This window comes from Dermochelys coriacea, chromosome 26 (assembly GCF_009764565.3).
Source record: "Dermochelys coriacea isolate rDerCor1 chromosome 26, rDerCor1.pri.v4, whole genome shotgun sequence".
Classification (NCBI taxonomy): Eukaryota; Metazoa; Chordata; order Testudines; family Dermochelyidae; genus Dermochelys; species Dermochelys coriacea.
This window is the reverse complement of record NC_050093.1, coordinates 12,104,945-12,127,133: the sequence shown is the minus strand read 5'-3', so window position 1 is coordinate 12,127,133 and position 22,189 is coordinate 12,104,945. Positions and strand designations below refer to the sequence as shown.

The following is a 22,189-nucleotide window of genomic DNA, read 5'->3' as shown; positions in this document are numbered from 1 at the left end:
ATGGCCATTGTTTGTTGCACCTCTTTTCTGCAGTGCTATAGGCGCCCCGTTCAGAGGTACTTATATGCTATTCATGGAATGAACTAGCTCTAAAACCCACTTGGCTAAGTGTGGTTGATATTTGGGATTATCTCAAAGCTGGAGGAATTTCAGAAGTTGCACCCAGTAAGTTCTTGGGGTGTATTGGGGACAACTTTTGTTTCAGAAAGTGGAGAAAGTAACCAGGAAGACAGCCATTTGGGACCTGATTCTGACCAACAGGAAGGAATTGTGACTCTGAAGGAGGAAGGCAATTTGGGTGAAAATGATCATGAAATGATAGATTACCTGTTTCTAAGGAAAGGAAGAAGTAAGAGTACCAGAGTAAGGACAATGGACATCAAAAAATGGACTTTAATAAATTCAGAGAATAGTAGGTAAGTTCCCATGGGAAGAAAATCTAATGGAATAAGGAATTCAGGAGAACTGGCAGTTTCTCAAGAAGATTATATTAAAGGCACAACTGCCAACTATCCCAATGCAAAGGAAAGACAGGAAGCATAGTTAGAAGCCAATATGGCTCCATCAGGAGCTTTTCAATGACTTGAAAACCAAAAGGAATCCTACAAAACGTGGAAACATGGACAAATTGCTAAGGAGGAGCACAAAAGACCAGCACAAGTATGTAGGGACAAAATCAGAAAGGCTACAGCACAAAATGAATGACGCCTAGCAGGGGACATAAAAGGCAAGAAGAAGAGATTGTTTAAATACATTAGGAGTAAAAGAAAGACAAAGGAAAGTGTAGGTCTACTACTTGTGTGGGGAGGAGAGCTAATAACTGATGACATCAAGAAGGCTAAGCTGTTTAATGCCTATTTTGCTTGGGTCTTCACTAAAAAGATTAATGGTGACCAAATCCTCAACACAATTAATATTAACAAGGGGGAAGGAACATAAGCCAAAATAGGGAAAGAACAGGCTAAAGAATATTTAGCTAAGTTAGATGTATTCAAATCAGCAGGACCTGATGAAATTCGTCCTTGGGCTCTTAAAGAACAAGCTGAAGAAATCTTGGAACCATTAGCAATTATCTTTGAGAACTTATGAAGGACAAGTAAGGTCCCAGGGGACTGGAGAAGGGCAGGCATAGTACCTATATTTTAAAAGGTGGAACAAAGAGGACCCAGGGAATTAGAGCCCAGTCAGCATAGCTTTGATACCTGGAAAGATACTGGAACAAATTATTAAACATCAGTTTGTCAGCACTTAGAGAATAATAGGATTATAAGGAATAGCCAGCATGGATTTGTCAAGAACAAATAAGAACATAAGAACACCCATATTGAGTCAGACCAAAGGTCCATCTAGCACAGTATCCTGTCTTCTGACAGTGTCGAATGCCAGGTGCCCCAGAGGGAATGAACAGAACAGGTCATCATCAAGTGATCCATCCTGTCACTCATTCCCAGCTTCTGGCAAACAGAGGCTAGGAACACCATCCCTGCCCATCCTGGCTAATAGCCATTGATGGACCTAGCCTCCATGAATTTATCTAGTTCTTTTTTGAACCCTGTTGTAGTCTTGGCCTTCATAATATCCTTTGGCAAGGAGTTCCACAGGTTGACTACGTGTTGTGTGAAAAAATGCTTCCTTTTGATTGTTGCTGCCTATTAATTTCATTTGGTGGCCCCTAGTTCTTGTGTTATGAGAAGAAGTAAATAACACTTCCTTATTTACTTTCTCCACACAAGTCATGATTTTATAGACCTCTATCATTTCCCCCTAGTCGTCTCTTTTCCAAGCTGAAAAGTCCCAGTCTTATTAATCTCTCCTCATACGGCAGCCGTTCCATCCCCCTAATCATTTTTGTTGCCCTTTCCTGAACCTTTTCCAAGTCCAATATATCTTTTTTGAGACGGGGCGACCACATCTGCACACAGTATTCACGATGTGGGTGTACCATGGATCTATATAGAGGCAATATGATATTTTCTGTCTTATTGTCTGGCACATGAACTTGGCAAAGGTATGGCAAGTATTGCTAAAACACAGGCACTCCTTAGTAGGCGATATTCATGTAAACACATTCCTGGGGGATGGCTTAGGAACACACTGACCCAGAGCAAGACAAGGATGGGAGGACAGGATGATGGATGGAGACGTTTTGTTCGAACCAGCAGGTACAAGGTGTCGGGCTGGGAACTACGTCAGGAACTCGTTTGTATCAATATATAAAAGAGAAATCATAGGCATGGCACCTTTGTCCAGCCGAGAGGGCAGCAGAAGGTCCTGATGCTGACTGACCTGAGTCCAATGTCACGAGCATATCCGTATTAGGGTACCTGTAGAGACTATGGGGCACAAGGACCACGCTTCGTTGGCAAGAAACCTGGCCGAGTGCCTTCGCCACCGAACCGAATCCAGAGTCTTTCTGGTCGTACTCCTGAGGTCTGCTGAGCCAGCTATCTGCGCAGAGCTGGGACGGCACACAGAGAGAACACACGCCGACTGACAACACCCCACACTGGCCCCCAAAGGGCTGAGTTAGGCCAAGTGGGCCCAATCAACCACGTAGGCTGCAAATGGGGGAGACTTAGGCTAGGGGAAGTTGATTAGGATGAAGCTCACCTGTGAGGAAACAAATGGGACTTCTACAAAGGAAGCCTGTAGTCCTCCTCCATGAGGTAAGGGAGAAGAAGCCAAACAGGAAGGAGTCCAGGGGTGAGATGCAGACCTGAACTGTTCACTACAGGGCCCTGGACTGGAACCCAGAGCAGAGGGCAGGCCTGGGTTCCCTTAACGACCACTGCAGAGTGGTGTCGCTAGGGGCAGGGAACAGGGACACTGCCCGAGTCACTGTTGGAGTGACAGGATCAGGCCAAAAGAAAAGGAGGACTCGTGGCACCTTAGAGACTAACAAATTTATTTGAGCGTAAGCTTTCGTGAACTACAGCTCACTTCATCGGATGCATCCAATTAAATGAGCTGTAGCTCACGAAAGCAAAGGCTCAAATAAATTTGTTAGTCTCTAAGGTGCCACAAGTCCTCCTTTTCTTTTTGCAAATACATTAAGGGCTCTTAGAAAGAGGACTGTGATCAATTGCTCTCCATGTCCACTGAAGGTAGGACAAGAAATAATTTAGGTGAGATATTAGGAAATATTTTCCAGCTGTACGAGTAGTTGAACTCTGGAATAGGCTTCCAATGGAAGTTGTAGAATCCCCAACGCTGGAGGTTTCTAAGAACAGGTTGGACAAACTCCTGTCAAGGATGATTTAGGTTTATTTGGTCCTGCTTCAGTGTAGGGGCCTGGACTTGAACACTTCTTGAGGTTCCTTCAAGCCTGACGCTTCCATGATTCTATGATTTACTTGTATTCAGGCACCTGCCATCGACACATCTACCCACAGCTGCACCAGATACTTTCTGACAACATCTCATTAAGCCCACATCCACACATCCCCTGAATTTAAAACAACCACTTCTTTACATTGCATTTTCTCATACATGTACCAGAAACCTTTAATTCTATGCCCAGCTGGCTCACGTTACATTGTTTGAAATAGAAAACTGGCCTGGTTACTTTTGTTTCTCGGGCAGATGTAAGACAAAGCAATGGAACATATCCACCCCTCAGCTGTGCTGGAAGGCATAAATCCAAGATCCTGCTGACCTACCAGCCACTCTGCTAGGACGACCCGTACCTGCCGATAGCGGGCGGGGAGAGGGCACAAGGAAGGGCAGAGTGAGGGCAGAAGCTTCAGCAGATGTTACTGAGCATGCTCAGTCCGTGTGATCATGCTCAGTACAAGCCAAGCAGTTAAATCTGAGGGGGGTGCCGCCCCCCCCCACACACATATTGCTTCTGGACTAGCTAGCATGGAACAGGCGTGGGATTAGAGCAGGAGTGGGAGCAAGGGCTGGCAGGAGCAGGAGGAGTTTGTCAGCACTACTAGGCAACATAGGTGCTGGAACTTGGGGTGCTGCAGCACTCCTGGGCTTGAAGTGGTTTCCATTACGTACAGGGTTTACAATATATATACATGCATAACAGCACCCCTAGTATACAAATGGTTCCAGCACCTCTACTAGGCAATGGGAGAGTTCCCAGTCAGATAATGATACTAAGCTGACCAGGAAGGAAGACTGCTTCCCTTAGGGTCCTATATAGCAGCCTTGGGATCACTTGGGTGGATCCTTGCCTGTGGACGGGCTGAAGAACCCTGGCTGAACGGGGTGGGGCCTATCAAAAGAGGTCCTTGCCTCTGACTCATCACACTCTCTGGCTCAGGCTCAGAGGTGACTCAGGAATGACTTATCACAGAATCCCCAATCAGCACAATGTCCCCTCCAGATTCCTAAGGGCTTGTCTACACTACAGACGCAACAGCAGTGCAGCTTCTGGGTCACTACAGTGTGGACCCTATAGTGGTTTTTCTGTCACTGTAATTAATCCACCCCAATAGACTGTGTTCATCTACATGTCTGATAATTCTGTTCTGTACCAGAGCTTCAACCAGTTTGCCTCCTACTGAAGTCAGGCTTACTGGCCTGTAGTTGCCAGGATCACCTCTAGAGCCATTTTTAAAAATAGGCATTACATTAGCTACCCTCCAATTACCTGGTACATAAGAAGGCCCATACTGGGTCAGACCAAAGGTCCATCTAACCCAGCATCCTGTCTTCTGACAGTGGCAAATGCCAGGTGCTGATTTAAGCAATCGTCTGTAATTTCATATTTGAGTTTCTTCAGAACTCTTGGGTGAATACCAACTGGTCCTAGTGACTTATTACTGTTTAATTTATCAATTTGTTCCAAAATCTCCTCTACTGATACCTCTATCTGAGATAGTTCCTCAGATTTGTCACCTAAAAAGAATGGCGTGGGTGTAGGGATGTAGACCATATCCTCTGCAGTGAAGACCGATGCAAAGAATTCATTTAGCTTCTCCACAATGGCCTTGTCTTCTTTGAATGCTCTTTTTGCACCTTGATCGTCCAGTGACCCCACTGACTGTTTGGCAGGCTTCCTGCTTCTGATGTACTAAAAATAAATTGCTGTTATTCTTTGTGTCTTTAGGTGATTACTCTTCACATTCTTGCTTGGCCTGCCTTATTACACTTTCACACGTAACTTCTCAGAGTTTGTGCTCCTTTCTATTTTCTTCACTAGGATTTGACTTCCTATTTTAAAGGATGCCTTTTTGCAACTAACTACCTCTTTCACTCTGCTGTCTAGCCACGGTGGCATATTTTTGGTTCCTCTTACTGCTTATATATTATAAATAATTTGGTGTATACATTTAGTTTGACCATCTATTATGGTGTTTTTAAATAGCTTCCATGCACTTTGCAGGCATTTTACCCTTGTGACTGTACCTAATTAATTTTGGTTTAACTAGCTTCCTCATTTTTGTATAGTTCCCCTTTTGGAAGTTAAATGCTACTATGGTGAGTTTCTTTGGCATTTTGCCCCCTACAAGGATGTTAAATTTAATTACACTATGGTCACTATTACTAAGCAGATCAACTATACTCACCTCTGGGATCAGATCCTTGTGCTCCACTTTGGTCTAAATCAAGAATTGCCTCCACCCCGCGTGGGTTCCAAGACAAGCTGCTCCAAGAAGGATTCGTAATGGTGTCTAGAAATTTTATCTCTGCATCCCTTCTTGAGGTGACAGACCCAGTGAGTGTAAGGATAGTTGAAATCTCCCATTATTATTGCATTTTCTGCCTTTGTAGCCTCTCTAATCTTCCTCAGCATTTCACTATCACCTGTCACCATCCTGGTCAGGTGGTCGGTAGCCTATTCCTACTGCTATGCTCTTATTGTCAAGCATGGAATTTCTATCCATTGAGATTCGATGGTACAGTTCGAAGATTTTTACTATATTTGATTCTTCGCTTCCTTTCACAAATAGTGCCACTCCCACGCCAGCACAACCTAATGTGCCACGAATGACGGAGCCTTGCTTTAGCATCATCTGCCGTTCAATTACTTCACATTCAAGGTAAACTGCTCTTTAAACTCTACTGGTGCCATGGAAAGAAGAGATTTTCAGAATATCCCAGGCACTTTTCTGACCCAGCACCACAGCCAGCAACTGTTACCCATCCTGTGAGACATGGCGACCTCACTTCCTGATTACCTGCAAATCCTTAGTCATTTAGAAGACCTGCAGGCCCAGGGGAGCGTGACGGTTCTGAGTGTGGGACAGCCATTGGTGCTTTAGATCTGGATTTAGATCAGATAGGCCCTGTAGGGGTGGCAACCCCACTCCTGGAGAACAGGGATTGAAAGCAGCCAAGCTAGGCTGATTGGGGAAGCAGCCACCGCTGTGGCCAGCTCAGTTAGGGCCCAGCTGGGAGCAGGAGGAATCTCACTCTAGCCCCGGAGTGGGAAGGGGTAGCTAGCTGCCTGGGAGCAAGGTACTGAAGCAGAGCAATTCTGGGGAGCTCCAGCCTGGTAACCCCCCAGGCTGCAGGCCTTGTGGAAGGCCTGTGAAAGGTATTTGGGCAGCCCGGGGATAGGCAAAGGCAGCAGGTCTGAACCCCTTGCCCGTGATGAGTGGCCATTACAGACTGCAGTCTGCTCCAGTGAGCGGGGGCTAGAGGATGACTGGCAGTAGCCACTGAGGCAAGGTGGGTTTAAAGGGTTGGGGGTTCCCCTGGGAGGGGAGCCCCAGAGCATGCGTACTGCTGGGGCAGAACCCCGAGGTAAAGGGCACCGGGGTCCGGGAGGGACACGGGGCCAGTGGCAGGCAAGACACGGGCCGGCAGAGGGTGCGCCGTATGCTGGAAAAGAGCTAATTCCCGGATGACCAGCAGGAGGTGCTGCACTGGTGAGTCTTCACTTCGCTACAGGCCCCCTTCATTTTAGCCTTTGTGTCACCTCTGGACCCCTCAACTAGGGCTTTATCTATCAGGCTCTGCAGGTGGGAGATGAAGGAAAGTTCTGCTGCTGGAAGTGCAGAAGAGAAGAAAGGAAAGAGTCTAGACCAGAGGGCAATCACTCCAATTTCCCTATCAGGTTTCCCTCAAAAAGAAAAGTAGTACTTGTGGCACCTTAGAGACTAACAAATTTATTAGAGCATAAGCTTTCGTGAGCTACAGCTCACTTCATCGGATGCATCCAGTGAAGTGAGCTGTAGCTCACGAAAGCTTATGCTCTAATAAATTTGTTAGTCTCTAAGGTGCCACAAGTACTCCTTTTCTTTTTGCGAATACAGACTAACACGGCTGCTACTCTGAAACCTGTCATTATGCAAGGTTTCCCTCAGAAATTCTGGCTACAGCTTTGTCTGAGCGTGACGAACGGTAAAGACCCCTCAGGAGCCAAAACGGGCCCCGGGTGGTCATGGCAACCCCCATCCCAGATTCTTTAGTGTAGCGAAGCATCCGGCGTCTGGTTGGTTGGAAACCTGAACCCAGAGGCATTTCCCTTGGGAGCTCAATAAAGGAGGCAGGGCAGCTGCACCTGATTTTCAAAGACACATAAAAAGGACAGTCTCGTAGGAAGCCTGACACCAGTAGAAAGTCCCCTCTGTTCCCTGAGGAATGGCTGAAGTTGTATGTACTTTTGTTGGCTTACTTTGCCAACATTGTCTAAATATGCAGTCAGTGGCCACATGTCCAGAGCACAATCGGCACTAAGTGGCAGCCACTCCAGTAGAGGTTGGTGCCTGTTGTGGACTCTGCTCCCTTTCTTGAAGTGAGCCCTATGAGTCAGGTTTGAGGCAACTTACTGCTATCTGGAAAACCATTCCCAGAGAGTAGTTATCAGTGGTTCACAGTCAAGCTGGAAGGGCATAATGAGTGGGGTCCAGCAGAGATCAGTTCCGGGTCCGGTTCTGTTCAATATCTTCATCAATGATTTAGATAATGGCAGAGAGAGTGCACTTATAAAGTTTGTGGATGATACCAAGCTGGGAGGGGTGGCTAGTGCTTTGGAGGATAGGATTACAATTCAAAACGATCTGGACAAACTGGAGAAATGGTCTGAAGTCACTAGGATGAAATTCAATAAGGACAAATGCAAAGTACTCCACTTAGGAAGGAACAATCAGTTGCACACATATGAAATGGGAAATGACTGCCTAGGAAGGAGTACTGCGGAAAGGGATTTGGGGATCATAGTGGATCACAAACTAAATATGAGTCAACAGTGTAACGCTGTTGCAAAAAAACCAAACATCATTCTGGGATGTATTAGCAGGAGTGTTGTAAGCAAGACACAAGAAGTAATTCTCCTGCTCTACTCTGCGCTGATTAGGCCTCAACTGGAGTATTGTGTCCGGTTCTGGGTGCCACATTTCAGGAATGTGGACACATTGGAGAGAGTCCAGAGAAGAGCAACAAAAATGATTAAAGATCTAGAAAGCATGACCTATGAGGAAAGATTGAAAAAATTGGGTTGGTTAATCTGGAAAAGAGAAGACTGAGAGGGGACATGATAACAGTTTCAAGTATGTAAAGGTTGTTATAAGGAGGAGGAAGAAAAATTGTTTTTCTTAACCTCTGAGGATAGGACAAGAAGCAATGGGCTTAAATTGCAGCAAGGGAGGTTTAGGTTGGACATTAGGAAAAAACTGCCTAACTGTCAGGGTGTTTAAGCAATGGAATAAATTGCAGTGTGGAATGTGTGGAATCTCCATCATTGGGGATTTTTAAGAGCAGGTTAGACAAACACCTGCCAGGGATAGTCTAGATAACACTTAGTCCTGTCACGAGTGCAGGGGACTGGACTAGATGACCTCTCGAGGTCCCTTCCAGTTCTATGATTCTATGAAACACAAGGAATTCGGTCCCAAGGCTCACTAGCCCAACACCTTCAATACACCCACACACAACAACCAACAAACTGAATGGGAGCTTTACTGTACTTTGTGAGTAGGAGAGAAATGTCTTGGAACTTCAGCAGGGCAGGATACTAGACCATGCCTTTAAAAGCACGGCTGCATCAGAACAAACTGTAATTGATCACCCCCCCGGGTGGGAGCTGGAAATTCCTGAGTTGTAATCCAGTTCTACCACCAGCTCAGTGTGCAGCCTTGAGAAAGTTACTGATCCTACAAGTTGTTGAGCCCCTGGCAGGGTGCGATTTGGCTCTCATGGGCTTGGCTCCTCAGTCGCTCTGATCCAGATCAGTAAAATAGGGATAGTGGTACTGACTTCACAGAGAGGGTCTGTGAGGCTGAGTGCCTACAGGCTGCTTTGAGATCCTCAGAGGAAATGTACTGCCAAAGTATACGCATCCTATTAATATTATGCCACAGTTATGTAAAGTCAGGGTCCTAATTGAAACCTAATTGAGGACTGAGAGAAATGCCCCACAGCCAGGAGAGGGGCTTAGATACGATTTTAGTTGAACACAGAAGAAATCCAACTTGGGCATAAAGAAACACCTTCTTCATGCATAACTGATGGTTATTTGGCATGTTGTTGCATGAAGCTCATCTCCTCTTGCCAAGGACAGACTTGCTGGCATATACAAAGTATCTTCTGAAGGGCACAGACGTCTGTCACGATAGATGTGTTGCTCATTTTTATTATGATTGAGTTGTAGCTGTGGCAACTAAATCCTCCCAAGGATTAAATCCTCCCTGACTACTTCGCTAAATGTATAATTCTGCTGGACATTTGTAAAGGAATTTAAAAAGACAAACAGGTTCTTTTTTTAAACAAGCATTAACAGAGACCACTGGTGTATTTTTAAAATATGTCTCTGATGTGATTGCATCTGTCATTTTAATAACTTCCGTTTGTGTTTTGATTCCAAAACAAACTGAAGGCATTAAACATCCAGGGCCAGATTCGCAGCATGACTTCAGTGGAGCAATGCCGACTCTCGCCAGCTAAGACTGTGCTCTCCCAAGTGCTTACAGCTCTTAGAGCAATTCAGCGGGCTACGAAAGTGCCAGTGCATTCAGGTCATAAAAGCTCAGTTACAAAGGGCCACATTTCTGCCTTTCAGCTGTGTTCAAGAGCCAGCCCTAGCCTGCTTTGCTGAAGACAGAGGCAAAACTCCCATTGACTTCCTACGGGAGTCGCGAGGCCTGATCCAGCATCCAGCGGAGGGACAGTCTGTGGGAGTCTTTCCTTTGACTTCAATGGGCTTTGGATCAGGCCCCAAACCCTGCCGTCCTCACAACTGCCATTGACTTAATTGAAGTAGCATTGGGCTCTTTGCTTTGATTGACAGATTTCCTGCTCTCTCACCACACCATAAGAAGATTAAGGGGCGGGAGAGTTTAAATCTAATTTCACTCCTTGGCTAAGAACAGTGGTGTTTCAGCACATGAGGAACCCAAAGAAGTTGGTTAAAGTGTTTGAAAGTACGTTAATGACTAAGCTTGTCTATCAGGCAGCGAATGAGTGTGTTTGTTTCCACAGAGTTGTAATAATACAGTGCACATGGGCAACCCTTTTGTTTGAGGTCTCCTAGTGCTTTTCAAACATTAATTCATTCTCACAACACACCTGCAAGGTGAGTCAGGATCATGGCTGCACGAGTGGGGAATCTGGAGCACAGAGGTAAAGTGACAGCCATGTACACAGTGAGTCAATGGCTCAAGAGGAGACAGAAGCCAGGAGTCCTGACTTGCACTTGTCTCTTGCAACTGACACACATGCTACTTATCAGCATGAATAATTTAACCACAGCTGTGCTGTCCTGTCCCAGAAGAAATTGCTGCATTGAAAATTCTCTGGGCTGGTATGGGGGGGTGGGAATCATAATTTTATGGCTTAATGAAAAAATATTTCTCTGTTTTCTTGTCTTTTGCAAAAACAAAGCAGTTTACGCAGACAGACAGAAGTGCCATCCTGCAGGGGAATAAGGGGAATAAATAAATTGTCTCCAAAAGCTGGCAAACAGACATCTGAATAAAATATTCAATATCATCAATATTCCTAGCTTTTGCTCAGAGATTGCAGGTCATTTTTGCTACCAAAGAGACGCTGCTGTTTTCTTTGCCAGATCTGGCAAAAAGCAACTTTAACCCTGAATCAGAATCTGAAATCATTGCATCAGACCACTTTTCAAAGTTTCCCTGAACGAAAGTCTGAAACTCAGCTGGATAGTATAGCTAAACAACAGTATACTCCTGCAGTGAGGGTGAGTGTCTGTCAATATCACGCACCTGCCAATCTCATGTACCCGCGCCCACAAAGCTCAGCCAAGAGTTTCAACCCACTAAACAAAAACTTTCCCTCTGTTTCCCTTCAGTTGCACCTTTTGCTCCCATTGGTTTCCTGTTAGGCTGCTGTAAGAAAAGACCAGGCAGAAATGACATTGAAATCTACACCGGAAATTTACCCATTAGAAAAAGGCTTTGATAATTTCCAACATGATGCAATCCTATGGATTTTAAAGAAATAATTTAACACCCTTAAGTAATCATTTGCTATTAGTTCACCAGGACCAGTCAAATGATCTCCTGATATCCAGGTCAAGCCGAGATGTAGCTAGTATCCAGGTCACTTCCTACCCTAGGTAGCAAATCTGCAATCAATTGAATACCCATGAGTCCTGTCTGGGGAGCCTTCAGGTTACACTGGGATGCAGTAAGTGCACCACAACCTATTACTAGCTCCTAGCTAGGAGGATGAGAATAGACAGTTAGAAAATAAAATCCCTGTACCTGAGGGAAGCCAGCCCCATCCTTCATGGTCACTGAGCTTTCAGCCGACATCTTCTACTTCTGGAGACAATTTGGGCTAGTGGTGGTGTCGGGATCCCCTGCCTAAGAGAGGTTCAGAACTGAGGAAGTTAGCATAGAGACAGCTTTATCATCTCTGATCCTTGCAGAGGGAGGCCCTGAACGTCAGGCCTGAGGTCACTGGCTGGGCAAAGTAGAGCTAAATACGGATTTCAGCAGCCAGTGATTTAATCCAGAGATTGTGATGAGCACAAATAATTCATTCCTCTGGAGGAAAGAAAGAGGTCTAGGTTTAAAACTAAAAACCCAAAGCAACCTTGGAAGGATGGGAAATTAACTCCAGGCCAAATTCTGCTCACTCTGACATCTGTGTAAATCCAGAGCAATTCAACTGAAGGCAATGGAATTCACTGGGCATAACCGCAGGACTGTTTGTGCCTGCAGTTTTTGCACTGATGCCTGCAACAGGGAGAACCACCAGGTGTAGTTGCACTGTATTAGTGGAAAGAGGACTTGCACCTGGGTAACTGTACCAAAGGACGGCAGTGTTGCCTAGTGCAGATTGCATAGAACACTCACAGTTTCAGGAGACTTGGGTTCTTTCCTGCCTTGCCACTGTTTTGCTGGAGGACTTTGGTCACTCCCCCCAGTCTGTGGCTCAGTTTCCCCATCTGTAAATGAGGGTAAAGATACTGACCTCATTATAAAGGACTGTGAAATCTCATGACGAGCACTATATGAAAAGCTAGTATTACTATGAAGTCATGCATGCAGCATGCCAGTGCTAATGGGCCTGACTCACATGCTTTGTGCATGTGCTTACATCAGTGCACGTGGGCATCAATGGCTACCAGAATAGAAGTGTTTTTACCATCCATGAGCATAGCTGACTGTTGAAGGTACAGGGCAACAAAGAATCAGGCCCTAGGGTAGCGATGTATTAGTGTCATTACAATCAAACCCTTTGGCACTACACGAATCAAAGTAGCAAATAATCTGCGTAGCTGTACCTGTGGCAAAATTCCCCAGTGCAAATTTAAAAGGCAGCTATTGTTTTCTAACACAGATAACACCTTTCATATGATTCCTCAAAAGCTTTCACTTAGGGCTTGTCTACATGCTGCAGCAGGGTGGACTACAGGTTGTGTGAATTGTAGTGTGTGCTAACGTTTGCCCTGGGTAGACCTGGCTGGCACAAACTAAAAGGTACCCAGTGCAGGTTAATGTAGCCCTGTTTACTCAGTGTAAACTTTTTAGTTCAGCCAGCAGGTCTACACATGGCAGTTAAAGCACAATGTGTTAATGTGCTCTACAGTTCACATCTTTGTAGTCCGCACTACAGCACCATGTAGGCAAACCGTTAGAAGAACTCACTGCATGGCTTGCCCCTTAAGGGCTGGGGGCTAGCCAACCCTGATCACAGAATGAACGACATCTGGGAGAGATCATGGTGAGTGCCTGTAAAGAGCAGCAGGAGGTGGCCATGCAAGTGGGCTGCACACAGTTTGATAGCATATGGTCAAGAACCAAAAGAAAATCTCTTGGGTATGAAAGATAACAAGGGCACATGCTTAGAGAAGTTAATGATGAAAACAATCTAATGGCACCCCCAATTATATTTAATGCAGCAGATGGTAGGTAGTTTTCCTTATTAGACCTGGCAATTATAACACCAATATTGCAAGTAGATACAACTGGAAATAAATAAGGAAGAAGGACTGGGGAGTGATAACTTCTCTATACTTACTACTTTTCAAGTCGAAAGTAAGGTTAAAGGTAATAGATTTTTTAAAATATCAGGTGGGTAATTTTTCAACTGGGAGCTGAATTTGTGAACTTGTAAAGATACTGAATTTGTGAATGATCATTGTGTGAGTGATGACATAGAGAATTTCAATGATTGTGCATTAAAGGGATTAATAGCAGCAGTTACAGTAACCATACCTAAGATATTCAAGTACTACATGCTGGAATGCAAATGGTAATTAAAGAAAGGAACAAAGCCTATAAAAGAGCTTTTTGCTATTCATTGTATTTTTTTGCTAGTGAACTATAAAAGAAATAAGGCAATAGCACAAAGACTTACAAAAATCAAAGAAAGTGAGTTGGTAGAAGTATTGTGGGCAGATAAGGATAGCAAAACATCACATATATACAGGCAAATTAGAAGAATGAATGGAATTCAGACTAAGAGTAGTCACGTCCTGGGTCTTATCAGAACTTCTGTTTTGTCAGTTCCAATAACAAGAAAGCAGAAGTTTGAGCAGGAGCTTTCTGAGGGACAATGATCAAAGTGCAGATTAGAGTCAATTCATTGAAGAAAATCATGAACTATTACATAGGGGGAGTAAACATGAACACACTATACTGAACGAATAGTTTTGTAGGCTGGAACTTGAGGTAGCTACTTGCTATGATAGAGGGATTAGAAACTTTTTTGAGTAAAAGGACCTTGCAGGTCAGAGTTAGGCAAATTATGTTGACTATATATAATATTAAAAATGGTACCACACGGAAGTGTTATTAGCCTGGCCTTATTTAGTATTACAATAAATGATCTCCCAAAACGACTCAAGTGAGTGAGTGCCAAAGGGTGTCACTCTGTTCACAAATGATTGTGCATTGTTGGTTAGGAACAGGAATATTGAGGTGGCAGAAAAGAGAATCAAGAAAGTGTTATGAGACACTTCTGACTGGGCAAACGCATGGGGTTTCAAGTTTTCCATTGCCAAAACCAAAGGACTGATCTTTACAAAAAGGAAAATGACAAAGGAGTGTAAACTGTATCTGTATGGAAAACAAATACTTATAGTTAAAAGATTTAAATTCCTAGGGGTAATATTTTATACTACATTAGTTTGGGAAGATCGTATAGAGTTTATTAAAGATAAATGTAGAGGAAGAATTAACCTTCTTAAAAGTCTTGCTGGGATTGATTGGGACGGGGTGGTGGACAAGAAAACACTGCTGATAGTATCCAGAGCCTTATTCAGACTGGTTTTGGATCAACATCAAAATTAGAACTTACAAAATTAGATTTAATACAAGCCCAGGCACTACAAATAGCATGAGGTGCGTTTTTTACAACACTTATATGCGTGCTACAGATAGCGTCTAGTGAAATGCCAGTTACACTATGAATGAAACTACTGAATCTAACTTTCTGAGCCAAATTTAATGGGAACTGCAACAATGAAAGTACCAAATATATGAGGATTGTTGAGAGTTCGATAGGCGGACTATTGCACGTGATGTTTAATCTCCACATGCCACTTGAGTGACAGCGTGGATGCAGAATTTGAAAGACCAGGAAAAGCGAAATGAAATCAGAACTTTTAGTCATGGGAAAATGTTTTATGGATGCAATCACATGTTCCAGCATGAATTTGGATTTATCTTATAAACTTAAGAGTAAAAAGAGACCGTAGGCATTAAAAATGAAAAAAAAGATGAGTCAGTTTTGTCAAATATATGCTGATGGGTCCATAAAAGAAACACAGGAAGTGCAAGGAGAACATATTTGTATACCACAATTTGGAATTAGTATGTCTAAAAGAATATCCAATTTTGTAGCTGTCATGACAGCCAAACTAGTAGCAATAATGCCAGCATTAAATGGCATCTAGGATGTATGCCCAGTAGCGAAGGTCTTTTTTAATTTTTTTTATTTGATCTCCAGCTTTATGGCAATAAAAAAGGGTGTCTCAAGAAGTAAGAGTGATTTAACCAATGAAATTCTATTTCTTATAACAGTACGAGTACAGATGGGGACACATTTAACATTAGTTTGGATCTCAGTGCATATTGGGGTAACGGAATGAAATGATGGACAAAGTAGCTAAACACGCAGTAAGAAATGGAAAGATTGACATAGAAATACCCTATTCAAAAGCCTAGTATAGAAAAAAGTAAAAGTGAAATGGTGAAAACTTTGCACTAACAGAAAAAGAGGAAAAAAAATTTTTGAATTGTGCCCTAGAGTGGAGGATAATGACATACTTTCAAGCCTGGATAGGAAAAATGAAGTGCCATTGTGGCTTAAACAAAAATCTTTTTTTAAATAAATAGATACAAAGATGGACCAGTGCACTCTATAAGGCGGAAGAAACAACTAAGCACCTTTGATGGGTCGGTAATGGCTTTGATAAAGAAAGGAAAAAGCTAGCTGAGGAATTCAAACGTCCTAAGGTAACAAAAGTTATATTGTTATTTAGCAGAATCAGAGAAATGGGGTTGTATTAGGATTGTTACATTACCTGAAGGACACAGGGCAGAGCAAGAGACTATAAATGAATGGCAGATATAGACTATTCAGTTAAGTCTGCTTCACCATTAAAAGAAGAAAAAGGAAAGAAAACAAAGGGGAGAACGCTCAGGGATCAGAAATGGCTAGGAATGAGCAGGGTCCATTAAACAGTCCTGGGGGTTAGGACTCCAGTCAGGTGTGGTCTTGGGGGTGGTTTGCCAAAGCAGGAAAGGTCCCAAGGAGGAAGAGAAACCTTTGTTGCATGTGAACTTTTGGATGGACTTTGAAAAACTTTGTTGTGAATGTTTGTTGCTTTAATAAAGCACGATCTGAGAAGGGATGGGCAGGACAAAAGAGTTTATTAAACAGTTCAAGAGGGGAAACTGAGGCAGCCTGCCATTAGTGGTCTCTAAGTCAGGAGGGGGCACATGGGAGGTGGCACAGCTGGTTACACTCACCATGTGTGATATTACACAGTCTTCTTTACAGCGTGGTGCCCCCTAAATGCATAGCACAAAATACAATAATACCATTATAGTCTATAGTGTCTTGTGTTTGGGGCTCTGAAAGCACTTTGCAGACACTAATCCACACAAGAGAGAAGCATCCTCTACGTTTATAAATGTGCTGCTCAGAGCAACCGAAACCAGGGCTTGTATTAAAGAGGATGCCTTCGAATCAAAAATGAATTACACAAGAAAGTAACACTAATTCAGAAGCACTTGAATATAACTGCATCGCTGGCAAGGGGTTCTAAAGACATCAACAGGCAACAAGGAAAAAACCTGCAAAAATGCCTCTTCCCACGAGCAGATTGAGAACAGGCTTCTGCTAGTATTCATGCCCATGACGCAGACCATGATAAGGAGAGGTTGAATTTAAATCTTTGATTGTATTTTTAACTTCAGCAAAGTGGATTGATCTTCCACTTGCATAATCTGTGGTGTAATCTGTAGTATAAATATAAATAGAATGTTCACTACATGACAGTGGGATACAGCTAAGCGTAAATAAATGGGAAAGAATTTGAAGGGTTTTTTTATAAAACAAAACCAAAAACGCCAGCTGGATGTGGAAAAGAGTCAAGATCCTCTAAGCCAGTGTTTTTCAATGACCAGGTCCATGGATGGACGCTGGTCCCTGAGTTCTCCCTGACACTGTTTAGGAAGGCAGCAAGCTGGTCCCTGGTATCAAAGAGGTTTGCGAAACACTGCTTAAGCCAGTAGCTCTCAACCTTTCCAAACTACTGTATCTCTTTCAGGAGTCTGATTTGTCTTGCGTACCCCCAAGTTTCACCGCCCTTAAAAACCACTTGCTTACAAACTGAAAAATGGCTGACTTTCTCATTTCTACCATATAACTATAAATAAATTCATTAGAATATAAATATTACACCTATATTTCAGTACATAGTATATAGAGCAATATAAATAAGTCAATGTCTTTATGAAATTTTAGTTTGCATTGACTTTCCTAGGGTTTTTTATGTAGCCTGTTATAAAACTAGGCAAATATCTAGATGAGCTAATGTACCCCCTGGAAGACCTTTGAGTACCCCTGGTTGAGAACCATTGGCTTAAGCTGCATCAAGTTAGTTCATCTGTTTGTATATTATTTGAGCCTACAAATGCTTACTACCAGTTACAGCTGTTAGTATTGAGAGGCGTCCCATTGACCTCAGTGGCTCCTATTGACTTTGGTAGAGCTACACCCAGCAGTAAGCACTACTAATAGCAAGTACTTGCAGGATCAGGCCTTAGTATTCATTATTTTTATAAGCAACCTGCACTACAGAAACATGTCAGTAACAATTCATGCACAAAATAGCCTGGCGCCAAGTCTGATATCACTCTTGCTGGGTGTGATATTCCGTTAATTTTGGTGGAGTTATTGCTTCTAGCATAACTCAGATCAGAATCAGGCTCCGTATTCTTTGACCTACCTCACCAGGGTGTTGTGAGGCTGATTAGTATGGACCATATGAACTGGAACCATAAACTCACTGAACATTAAATCCCACCAAATGAGGGTAAATCCATCCTCATCATCGTATCCACTCATTATACTCCACACCTGAACATAGCCATTATATGAACAACATACCCCCATATCTCAGTCTGTACTTTGACGGTTAAACTTTTACCCCCAATTGGGGAGATTGCAGATTATGTATTCCTTACGCCAACCATTCCTAAACTGAATTTCTCATCCCTTGATAATCTGTACCTGTATTCCCTGATAACCAGAACCTTCTATGCTTAAACTCTGTACCGGATTTTTTTTTTACTTCAACATCATCTTAATAAATATTAAATTTGCTAAACACTTTGACCGTGCTTCCTGCTGAGAGTATTGTTATCACTACAGAAGCAGAGAGCATTAGGATCATAATTTGCAAGTCACAATTCATTTAATGAGGGGTGCCTTGGTGCCACCCCAGTTCCTTCCAGACTGAGCCCAGGGCAGTTTTACTTTTAACCTGTCAGCCACAGCTAAAGCATTACATGTTCATCGGCAGCTGCAGCTGTTTGTTAGCAATAAGCGATGCAGCAGGCAGCAGATTTTTTGTAGGAAAGATCTTTACTAAGCAGACATAGAGGCCAGGGCTAATGCTGAGAGGTGAAATGTTCAGGCTTGGCTTGGCCTCTAGGACCCCATAAGATGGAGGTCGAAGTGCTCAGAATGTCTACATCACAACTAAACAGCCCCGCAGCCCAAGCCCTGCAAGCAGGGGAGCTGAAACAATTTGTATGGGGGCAGGGCCAGATTAACCTATAGGCTAATAAGGCTGTAGCCTTAGGCCCTCCAATTTTTAGGCCCTAATTTTTAGGCCCTACTGTAGGTCCTCCATTCCATACTGAAGTTACAGCTGAGCGAGGCCATCAGAAATTTTTTGTCTCATTACATATTGCTTTGTATAAATTAATCCCTCAAGATTGCAAATTCAATTTATGGCTGCAAATTCAATTTATCCTCTATCCTCCCTTCTCCCTTCTAACAAGGGTCAAAAATGTCCTCCAATCCACCATGACTCAAGAGCATCTCGGTGCTTTGTCCCACTTGAGCACTGAAAATGAAATAGTCAGGTCTTTGAATTACGATGACATCATTCATGACTTTGCCACAGCTAAAGCTGGGGGGGGGAATGGTTTATTTGAAAAGTTAAGTGTAGTGAGAGTAGAATAAACTAGTTAATTGACATAAATAATAATATGTAACTATGCATAAGATAAAGATTTGGACTTTTATAATTTTTTTTGCAATATGTAATTCATACTTAGGTCTTTCCTCTCATTAGTCTTAGGCCTCTCTAACTTATCCAGCCCTGTGAGGGGAGGTAGCTGAGAGCACATGACCAAACTATAAACCCTGTATATGATGGAAACCACTTCAGACCAGGAGGTGCGGCAGCCCCTCCTCCCCCAGCAACCCTTGTTCCAGCACCTAGTCTTCAAGCCTGAACAGCTGCACGGTCCAGCCGTGCGTGTCTACTGGCACATGTAGGCAATACCTTCAAAGTCTCTACGGCCAGGCCCGCCCCTGAAGATCAAAAGATCTGGATTCTATTTCCAGCCACCTCTGCCGAAGGATTCACAGCATGAGCTTAGATAGTCTTGGACCTAGTTGGTGTGGTCCTGCTTTGAGCAGGGGGTCGGACTAGATGACCTCCTGATGTCCTCTCCAACTCTAATCTTCTACGTTCTCCCCTCTACATCCCTCTGTTTCCTCTCCCTTTGTCTCTTCTCTCTTCAGAATGTAAACTCTTGGGGGCAGTAAGCTATCACCAGGTGTTCCTATGGTGGCATTATACTGAAGTAGATTCCTCCTGAAACCTGGCACTTTTCCTCCAGTCCCTGTCATTCTACTACAGCATCAGATTTTTAATTATACTTTGTATTGAGAAACTAAAGGAGGAAATCAAGAAGCAGCCCTTGTTTAGCCTTTTTTCATGAGGAGTGAAAGTGGTCATAAAGTGGTTATGTTTCTATGGCAAAGTTTTATAGTGTTTAACAGCCAATTAGAATCCCCGTAGAAGTTTTTTAAAAACAACCTATACTGTCCTATATCAATTCCAATATGCCAAATGTATAAGACTGTTTTAAAAATTCTATATAAAGGATCTCATTCGCTATTAAATTCTATCTATAGGTTTTTAGAATAATTTCTACACAACCCTACTTGGTTTCATCCCTATTAAAATCTTAATATCAGTAAAGAGAAGTTAGAAGCGGGTGGGGAAAAAGCCCGGCTAGCAAAGGAGTTTGTTTTTAAAGGATTTTGTGTCTCTTATGAGCTTGAATGGTGCTGATCTCTTTCCATATTGAAGTTAATATTCCAGCCATCAAGATGTATTGATATAAATACTTATGAAGAGAGAATGATAAGTTAAGAAAATCATCTAAAATTGCACAACTAGCCCAATGCAGTACAAATATGGCTTTTGAAATCTGTGTTTTGTTGGCTAGTTATTTACTACTTAAGACTAGAAGCTCTTTGGGACTGTCTCTTTTTCTATATTTGTAGAGCATGTAACACGATGGGTGCTGGGCCATTACTCGGGCTCCTAGGTGTCACTGCAATACAAATATACAAACAGCAACCACCATCCAATCATGGAAAAGAAGGGGTCTTACACAACCTACCAGCAGCGAACAGCAAGTCTTTGCAATACATCCTTCAAGAAGTACGTCCATCCTAAGAATCAACCTGGAAGAAAAACTCACAACATTTTGGACTACTTTGGAATTTTGCAAGTTGTTTGTGGACAAATGAAGAGCCATGAAAATAAAGACTAAATGATTCATTGCCAACTTGTTTACCCCTCCTGTAGTGTGGAGCTCTTGAGGTCAGTGGGACCTGAGCCTGGACTGGGGCTCCACTCTGCCTTGCGGCCCAATCCTGTCCCAGCCAATGGGCCTAATCTGTGAAGAGCTGAGAAGTTTTTTGCAGACGCAGAGTGTTCTCCGTCCCATTGAAGTCCTTCCCTGGCATGTCTTCAGCCTGTCCCCCTAGGGTAGGGGATTTAAGAGGAGCTGAAGACTGGCCTCGAGATAGATATGATGGATCATACTCTAGTGGATAGATCTGCCTTGAGAGGCAACATGGTCCAGTGGCTATAGAATTGATTTAGAAGACATGGATTCTATTTCCACATCTGCCAATAATTCACAACGTGACCTTGGCTTGGACCTCCCCTCTACTTCCCTCTGTTTCCCCTCCCTTTGTCTCTTGTCTCTTTAAAGTGTAAGCTCTTGAGGGCAAGGCTCTCACCAGGTTGTATCGTATGGGACGGATTCCTAGCATAATGGGGCACAGATCATTTGCTGGCACCACCAAGGAACTACAGTTATACTGCTATTAATACACTGACTGGGAGAAGGACAGGATACCTCCATGATCTTTCCCCATCTGTGAGTTTGTGTCGATGAATCACAACTGTATGAAAGTTACACTTGCAAGAGCTTCCCTGGAAGTCAAGCAGGGGACCACAGCGCCGAAGCACACAGAGCTGTAATTGAACCAGTCAGTGAGCCGATTCTACGCAACCTATTTTTAATTGGGTGGAAGGGATTGAGGAGGGTTGTGACAAAGAAATGGGATGATTTATACCCTTCCCCCTGGGCACCTACCATTAGATCCAGAGCAAGGCACACGTGCGAAAGGAAACAGCTGTCCAGGAGGTGTCTGAAACCCACATCAAAGGTATTCACAACACTCTGCACTGGAGTGTGTTAGCATTAGGAATGCAAATAATAATTAGGGAGACATAGAAGCTATTAGAAAATGTACCACAGTGCAAACCTAGGGCTTGATCCCATGAGAGAGAATTCCATGACTTCCAAGCACAGTGGACTGGGCCCTTAGCATTCACACTGATTGTGCTTGGCTGTGGGAGAGGCGTGCAGGGGGATTGGGTGGGAAAGAGGCACAGGAGCTTTCCTCTATCCTTCCTGCAGGAAGTGGCTTGGCACAATGGCAGTCTTTGTGTTCCTGTGCCCCCCAGGGACTGCTCTGACCAAGCTGTGCAAGAGTATTCCCTGGTGTCCCTTGAAAACTGCCTTTCAGAGTGACTCCTTCCACTTGTATTTCAGTGGCTGTACTGTGAGCTCAGCCTTGTGATAGAGCAGTGAGGTCCAAGCCCCAGGGCCAGGTGTAGGGACACCCCCAAATCCCTCTATTATTTGCAGAGTGAGCGAGAGGGCTTCTGATAGTTACTTTGGACTGAAGTATATGAAACTTCATAGATTCTAAGGACAGAAAGGACTACTGTGATTATAAGACAGGCCATAAAACATCC

The 22,189-nt window shown here is 43.5% G+C and overlaps 1 long non-coding RNA gene across 2 annotated transcripts; it reads left to right on the top strand.

Annotated features, from left to right (window-relative positions):
* The first annotated feature begins 6,358 nt into the window (after window positions 1-6,358).
* LOC119848591 lies at window positions 6,359-20,473 on the top strand. Of its 2 annotated transcripts, none has more exons than XR_006277183.1 (3): window positions 6,359-6,493; window positions 15,714-15,833; window positions 20,418-20,473. It is a non-coding gene; the product is annotated as an uncharacterized LOC119848591 (long non-coding RNA). The 2 variants fall into 2 exon arrangements; XR_006277182.1 differs by lacking the exon at window positions 6,359-6,493 and adding an exon at window positions 13,302-13,409.
* The last annotated feature ends 1,716 nt before the right edge of the window (window positions 20,474-22,189 follow it).